The following is an 8,745-nucleotide window of genomic DNA, read 5'->3' as shown; positions in this document are numbered from 1 at the left end:
ATAAGCCAAAATCCCAAGACCGGTGCCGAGCAAAAAATATCTGTATTTTGGACGAGAGTTCATAAAACTTTTCATGAACAGAGGGAGTTTGCACCCTACAAGTTTGCGAGCAACCGTGTCATCAATTCAATCCAAAAGAGATGGGGGTTCATTCAATAAGAATGCGACAAGTATTGTGCCGCGCTTGAGAGCATTTGAAACCCGTCCCGTGAGTGGCCTAGGCTTGGGTGACTTGGTATCATTGGCGGATCTAGGGGTGGGGCCATGGCCCCTATACACAAATTACAATTTCTATTTAACTAGTGCAATGTATGTTCATCATACTAATTTTGGTGTAGTGTAGTATATATTTTTTCCTAGTCATTTTAATCTTGTTCATTGTTGCCCCCACATTTTTAAATCCTAGATCCGCGGTTGCTTGGTATAAACTCTTCTATTTCATTGCTATGTCATGTTCATGTTTCTTGCATATTACGTCCTTTGCTATTACATTTGTGGCCGTCTCTTTGATTGTGTAGACATTTCAATCTTTGGATGCCTTCAAGGCCAGGCATAAGAACAAGCCATTCACTCTCACCCATTTTTTGTCGCTCATCAAAGAGTGTCCCAAGTTCAAAGATCAATATGCCGCTCTAAAGAAGAAAGGAGGGCAACGACCGTGGCTGGGAATGGAGATGTGCTCAAGAGGCCGAGGGGCAAGACCAATTCAAAGCTTGACAATAAGCGTGATGCGATATCTATCGCCTTGCAACAAACTTTGCACAGCATGATGACTCAAAAGGAAGTGAGGGAGGAGAGGAAGCGCCAATGAAAGGAGGAGCAAATGAAGATATACTTGGAGCTCCAACCGAAGAAGTTTGACATGGAAGAGGCCGCCAAGTGGAGGAAGCACAACACGGAGGAGTCCGCCCAATCGAAGAAGCTCGCGATCGAGGCCACCAATGCCGACACCAAAGAAAAAGAGGTGGCGCTAGCAATCATGAGCATGAACTTGACCAACATGTCCCCGAAGAGAAGAATTTGGTTCGCGAACGGAGAAAAAGAGATGTTCGACCAAGACGGCCTAAACTAGGGAGGTCTCGGCCGTGTACTACGGTCGTATGTTTTTAGGCTGGCAAGTGTGTCTGTTGCTAGCTTTGTTGTCAGCGAGAAAACTTGCTCATTTTGAAGGTTGGCTAGTGTGCCGGCTACTGGCTGTGTTGCCGGCGTAAAAACTTGAGGATTGCTCATTTTGTAGGCTATCACATGTTTATCGGTCGGCCTCTCCATTGCCCTAGCGCTTCGGGTCATGCGTTGGAGTTGGACCATCGGATGAGGGAGACGTTCGACTCGATAGTGCGTACTACGTGTACACTGCCTCAATCTACTCCGTGGATCGTGCACGTGAGTGACTGCATCTGATGCGACCGGCCATGACCCGAACTAAAAAGGGATAGTAGTAATGATTAACTGGATCAGCAGACCCCGGAACGAAAAAAGCGCACGTATATATGGATGAACTAAAGCGAGTCGGTGGATGCGGATGCATGGAGCCCGTCCGTGACGAGCTTCACGGCCGGCCGATGAGGTGTCGCCTGCAAAGTGGATCGATGGAGCTGCTAGCTACATCTCGCTCGCTGTGCAGCTGCTGGTCTGGTCGCCACGTACAGTATAGCTAGTGCTAATCAACTTCAACCTGTGGTGTTCGTCTTCTTTTTCATGAGAAGATCGTACGTACGAAGGTACACGCGGCTTCCAAGCGTTGGATCCAACGATGAATGTGAAGAGGTAGAAGACGAATATATGCGGGGTGTGCACAGAAAAGGCAGCTAGTGCTAGTTGGGGTGGTTGATCAGTGCGCCGAATTTCCCACGTCCCACCAACCAACCAACCCACACCACAGTCGTACCACAAGTGTAGTAACCTGGAACAAAAGGGAGGTGAGTACACACGAGACGGGACACGGGAGTGTTGCTTACTTACTGGCAAGCATAGATCTCACTAATTAATCATCACAGAGCCGATTACTTAGTCAACAAAGTTTTGCTTGTCGCGTGAATGCCACGCTGACTCTCGCGCCTCGGCCAAAAGAAACAAGTTTGTATCGCGTGATCAAGGCCGTACCAATCAGGCATAAGACTTCAAGAGAGCTCAACCCTAGGCGACCGCCGCCACCCTAGTCTTGATCTCCTCCTCCTCCTCCCGCGGCCCGAGCTGGCCGCCGTCTCTCTCTCTCTCTCTCTACAAGTCCTTATTATGATTCCTTTTATGGAAAAATCTCTCTCTTTCTCTGCTCTTAGAGGCCGGACAAGGCTGCGTGGCGCACGTGATGGCGGCGACGAGGATTTGACCCCGACAATCTCATGGCCCACCGATGGGGGTTCTCTCCAGGGAGGCGGGTGGTCCTTGATGAGGGTAGGGTCACGGACCTATCTAGGATACCATGCCCAAGGACATCCTTAGACGAAGCTACCTTCCAGTCGAGCAAGAGAGACTCCACTCGACCGGCTAGAAGACACTCGACGAACCTAAAGACACTCGACCATGAATACTCACTCGACCATCAGGAGTTCAGGATCTACTCTGTATCCAAACGGTCTGTAATTAAGTAGACTTAATAGTCATGATGACACTTTAAGTCGGGCGTTACCAGTAACGCCCGGCCTTAATGTACTTTAATCCTCTGCTACGTGGGTTGGCTGGGGTCCTGGCGTCCTCTATATAAGCCACCCCCCTCCACTGGTAGAAGGGTTCGCACCCCTGTAATCCTTAAACACATAAATCAGTCGACCACCTCTGGGCTCCGAGACGTAGGGCTATTACTTCCTCAGAGAAGGGCCTGAACTCGTAAAACACTCGTGTGTACAACTACTCCATAGCTAGGATCTTGCCTCTCCATACCTACCCCCCATTCTACTGTCAGACTTAGAACCACGACAGTTGGCGCCCACCGTGGGGCAGGTGTCTTAGCGACTTTTTTGGAGAAGTTGCAATTTGTCCGATCGCCTTCATCATGGTTTCCGGCGGAGCTCTGGTCGAGGGCCGCGAGATCCGTCTCGGTGCGCTCGCTTTCATCGCCGACGACTCCGCTTGGCTCCAGGAGGCACCACTTGACATCGACGCGCTCCCCGTCCGCGGGGCGACGCACTTTCGGGCGTGTGTCCACGGCGTCTTGCTGCGGCAGCCGTCGACCCCATACCGGTCGACTCCTGCGCCGTCCTCCCTCCCTGTCTCCCGCCAGCGCAAGCGCTCTGGTCGGTCAAGGCTCCAACGATGGGTGAGACACGCAGTGGCTCGCCAATCGGCCACCACCCAAGTCGCGGCAATTGAGCCCGACGAATCTCTCTACGGCCTGTTCGACCTGTCGACTGGCTCCGTAGAGACTGCATCCGAGTGCGATAGCAGTGATCCAGCGGCGGAGGTCCTGATGGTCAACGGGCCTCGTAGTCCTCTCGGTTTCCCCCGTGACGACGGGATGGACGACGGAGGCGACCCCGCTCAGGCCCACGAAGAGTATCAGCCCGAGCCGCTCACTTCTCAGCAGAGGGAAGAACTTCGCCGCCGGAACATGGATGCCCTGCATACTCCCATTGCAGGAGAAACCCCTGAGGCACGTGCCCTGGAAGAGGCGCGTTTGGCCAACTTGGCTGAACGCACTCGACTGGAGAACCTCCAGCGAGCACTCGACGAGCGTGCGCGTCGGCGAGCACCCGACTCCCGCCGATGTCAGCTCTTTCCGCAACCAACTCAGGTATATCGAACCCCTATTCAAAATTTGGCAGCTGCAGCCCGTATAGCGGAGTCAATTCAGCCCTCTCAGTCGGAGGCTAGAAGAGGCTTGATGCAGATCAGAGATTTGCTCCGGGCGGCAGGAGATCAGAATTCAGCCGTGTCTCAGTCGCGCAACAGGATTCACAGTTGATCCGTCGCTGCGAATACTGTTCAGTCGGCTCACAGCCCAAGGTCGCCTCCGAGACGAGTGGGACGTGAAGGCCGGCGGGACCACTATGATGATCGATTTGATCATGATGACAGGCGTCGAGTGCCCACTCCTCCCCCGAGAAGTGGGTCTAACGCCCATCAGCAGCAAGATGACAGACGCCAGCTCAGTGTTGGGCGGAGGGCTCCAGTCGACCCCAGAGAGCCAGGCTTTGACGCGAGGTCCATCATCGTGCAAGGTTTGGTCGACCGGAACAGAGCTCATAGAGGTGGCCATGACAGAGATGTGCCCACAAGCAGCCGAGTCCACGTTTCAGGTCCAGAATGCTTTAGCAGAGCCATCAGAGCCGCAGTGATACCTCCCAACTTCAGGTTGGCGACTGGAGTGAGTAAGTTCACCGGAGAGTCTAAGCCTGAAACTTGGCTTGAAGACTACCGGGTGGCTGTTCAGATTGGTGGCGGTAATGATGAGGTGGCCATGAAGCATTTTCCACTTATGCTAGAGGGTTCAGCCAGGGCGTGGTTGAATCAGTTAGCTCCCAGCAGCATTTACACTTGGGAAGATCTTTCCCGAGTGTTCGTCAGGACGTTCGAGGGAACTTGCAAGCGACCGGCCGGATTGACAGAGCTGCAAATTTGCGTACAAAAGTTGAGTGAAACACTGAGAGATTACATCCAGAGATGGATCACTTTGCATCATACTATAGAGAATGTGTCAGACCACCAAGCGGTCTGCGCCTTCAAGGATGGCGTCAAGAACAAAGAGTTGAGCCTGAAGTTTGGTCGAACTGGAGATATGACCCTGAGTCGGATGATGGAAATAGCCACCAAGTACGCCAATGGCGAAGAAGAGGACCGACTCCGAAGTGGCAAGTACAAGCCGAGTCAGTCGGAGAAAGGAAATTCCAGTCGGAAGCAGAAGCGGAAGGCCGAGCCAGCTGCTCCTGGAGAGGCTCTGGCCGTGACTCAGGGCAAATTCAAAGGGAAGCCCAAAGGATCTTGGAACCCCAAGAAGGTAAAAGATAAGGAAGGTAATGACGTGATGGATCTACCGTGTCATATCCACACGAAGAAAGACGAAGAGGGTAACTTCATCTACCCAAAGCATACCACTCGCCAGTGCCGGCTCTTAATCCAGCAGTTTCAAGGGAAACAGCCGAAAGACAAAGAGAATGAGTCAGACAAGGCTAAGGACAAGGAGGACAGTGATGGAGAGTACCCTCTTGTCAACTCCACTTTGATGATTTTTGCTGATGTAGAGAGCAAAAGTCGACTGAAAGTGATCAACCGAGTGGTCAATATGGTCGCCCCGGCGACACCAAACTATCTGAGATGGTCGCAGACTCCCATTACCTTCGACCAGTCTGATCACCCTACTCACATTGCCACCCCTGGGAGGCAAGCGCTGGTGGTCGACCCAGTCGTCGAAGGCACTCGACTGATGAAGGTATTGATGGATGGCGGCAGTGGATTGAATATACTGTATGCAGAGACGCTCAAGGGAATGGGCATTCCGATGTCCAGGCTCAATTCCAGCAATATGAGTTTTCACGGAGTCATCCCAGGAAAGAAGGCTGAGTCACTCGGCCAAATAGCTCTGGATGTAGTGTTCAGCGACTCGAAGCATTTCCGCAAAGAGAAGCTGACATTTGAAGTCGTGGATTTCCGAAGCACCTACCACGCTATTTTGGGAAGACCAGCCTAAGCCCGCTTCATGGCTCGACCATGTTACGTGTACCTCAAGTTAAAGATGCCTGGCCCCAAAGGCGTGATCACCATCACTGGCAGCCGGAAGAAGGCAGAAGGGTGTTTCCAGAAAGGCTCAAAGATTATGGATGACCAGATAACAGTGGTAGAGCTGGAAGAATACAAGAAGAATGCAGATCCGAGTGATTTTCTGCGGGCCAAGAAGCCCACCACAGAGTCAGCATTTCAGTCGTCTGGGGAGACGAAGCTAGTTCATATCCACCCAACTGACCCCAATGCAGCTCCGACCCATATTTCCACAACACTCGACTCTAAATAGGAAGAAGCGCTCATCCAGTTCCTCCGTGAGAACTGGGACATCTTCGCATGGAAGCCAGCTGACATGCCGGGTGTTCCCAGGGGGCTGGCTGAGCATCGCCTTAGAGTCGACTCAAAAGCAAAACCAGTTAAAGAGCATCTTCGACGGTCCGCCGTTCAGAAGAAAAAAGCCATTGGCGAGGAGGTGGCTCGACTCCTTGCAGCAGAGTTCATCCGAGAGATATACCACTCCGAGTGGCTCGCCAATGTCGTCATGGTTCCCAAGAAGGACAATTCACTTCGTATGTGCATTGATTTCAAACATATCAATCGGGCCTGCCCGAAAGATCATTTTCCTCTCCCTCGCATCGACCAAATTGTCGACTCGACCGCAGGGTGCGAGAGATTGTCTTTTCTAGACGCTTATTCCGGGTATTATCAGATCCGTCTGTATGGGCCCGACGAAATCAAAACAGCTTTCATCACTCCATTTGGGTGCTTCTGCTATATCACCGTGCCATTCGGCCTCAAGAATGCCGGAGCCACGTTCATGCGAATGATTCAGAAGTGTTTACTCACTCAAATCAGTCGGAATGTGGAAGCGTACATGGATGATATCATGGTCAAGTCGCGAAAGGGTTCCGACCTGTTGACTGACTTAGCTCAAACATTTGCCAATCTCAGGAGGTACGATATCAAGCTCAGTCCATCGAAGTGCACATTCGGAGTACCTGGCGGAAAGTTACTCGGTTTTCTTGTTTCCGAACGAGGAATCGATGCTAACCCAGAAAAAGTTGGCACCATACTCCGAATGAAACGCCCTGTGCGTGTGCACGACGTCCAGAAGCTTACTGGATGCTTGGCCGCGTTAAGTCGATTCATCTCTCGCCTCGGTGAAAAGGCGTTGCCCCTTTACCGACTGATGAAGAAGGCAGACAAGTTCGAGTGGACTCCAGAAGCTGATGCAGCGTTTGCCGAGTTAAAAACTCTGCTCTCCACCCAGCCGGTGCTTGCTGCTCCAATCAGCAAAGAGCCTCTGTTGCTTTATATTGCAGCCACAGGACAAGTCGTTAGTACAGTACTTACGGTCGAGCGGGAAGAAGAAGGGAAAGCCTTCAAAGTTCAGCGCCCAGTGTATTATCTCTATGAAGTTTTAACCCCATCGAAGCAAAGATATCCTCATTATCAGAAGCTCGTATATGGGATCTACATGACCATGAAGAAGGTTGCTCATTATTTCTCTGATCATGACATTACAGTCATCAGCGATGCACCATTATCAGAGATTCTGCACAACAGAGATGCAACTGGTCGAGTGGCTAAATGGGCGATTGAACTCCTTCCCCTTGATATCAAATTCGAGGCAAAGAAAGCCATTAAGTCCCAGGCTATAGCAGATTTCCTTGCCGAGTGGATTGAGCAACAACAGCCGACTCAAGTCCACTCGGAGCATTGGACCATGTTCTTTGATGGCTCTAAGATGTTAAATGGTTCTGGTGCTGGGGTTGTTTTGGTTTCCCCCCGAGGAGACAAGCTTAGATATGTGCTCCAGGTCCACTTTGATTCCTCCAACAATGAAGCAGAATATGAAGCACTCTTGTATGGATTACGCATGGCCATTTCACTCGGCGTCCGTCACCTTATGGTCTATGGCGATTCAGATTTGGTGGTCAATCAAGTGATGAAGGAGTGGGACGTTAGAAGCCCAGCCATGACTGGATACTGCAATGCAGTGAGGAAGCTCGAAAAGAAGTTCGAAGGGTTAGAGCTCCACCATATACCCCGACTGAAAAATCAAGTAGCTGACGATCTGGCGAAGATAGGATCCAAGAGAGAAGCCATCCCCGACGATGTGTTTTTGGAGCATATCCACACTCCGTCAGTCGTAGAAGATCCTTTTAATGATGAAGCCCCGCAACCTAAGAGTGTCATGGACCCGACTGAGGTTGAAGTCCCAGCAGTGGTCGACCTGATCATGGAAGTTCTAGTGATCACTCCAGATTGGACAGTACCATATATCGCGTATATCTTGAGGAAAGAGCTCCCGGAGGACGAAGAAGAGGCTCGACTGATCGTCCGCCGATCTAAAGCCTTTACCGTGATAAAGGGACAATTATACAGAGAAAGCGCGACTGGAGTTGGTCAGAAATGCATAACGCCGGAGGAAGGTCGAATAATCCTTGATGACATCCACTCGGGAACCTGTGGCCATCATGCGTCCTCTCGGACCATCGTGGCCAAAGCATACTGAGCCGGATTTTATTGGCCAAGAGCGAGTGAAATGGCGAAGAAGATAGTCGACAAGTGCGAGGGATGCCAATTTTACTCCAATATGTCACACAAGCCCGCGTCAGCTTTGAAGACTATACCAGTCGTCTGGCCCTTTGCAGTGTGGGGTTTGGATATGGTTGGTCCTTTGAGAACAGGCAGAAGCGGTTTTACCCATGTGCTGGTAGCAGTCGACAAGTTCACTAAGTGGATCGAAGCTAAACCCATCAAGAACCTCGATGCCGGTACTGCTGTCAGCTTCATCAGAGAATTGATATTCAGATATGGGGTCCCGCACAGCATCATCACTGACAACGGGTCAAACTTCGACTCCAAAGAGTTCAGATCTTTCTGCACATCTCAAGGCACGCGAGTCGACTATGCTTCAGTCGCTCACCCACAGTCGAATGGACAAGCGGAACGAGCCAACAGTTTGATTCTCAAAGGGTTGAAACCCCGTTTGATGCGTGATCTTAAGCATGCGGCTGGTGCATGGGTCGACGAACTTCCCTCGGTGCTTTGGGGGTTAAGGACCACGCCCAACCGGTCGACTGG

This window comes from Triticum dicoccoides, chromosome 6B, assembly GCF_002162155.2.
Source record: "Triticum dicoccoides isolate Atlit2015 ecotype Zavitan chromosome 6B, WEW_v2.0, whole genome shotgun sequence".
NCBI classification, from domain to species: domain Eukaryota; kingdom Viridiplantae; phylum Streptophyta; class Magnoliopsida; order Poales; family Poaceae; genus Triticum; species Triticum dicoccoides.
The sequence above is the reverse complement of the archived record's forward strand: the minus strand, read 5'-3'. Positions refer to the sequence as shown.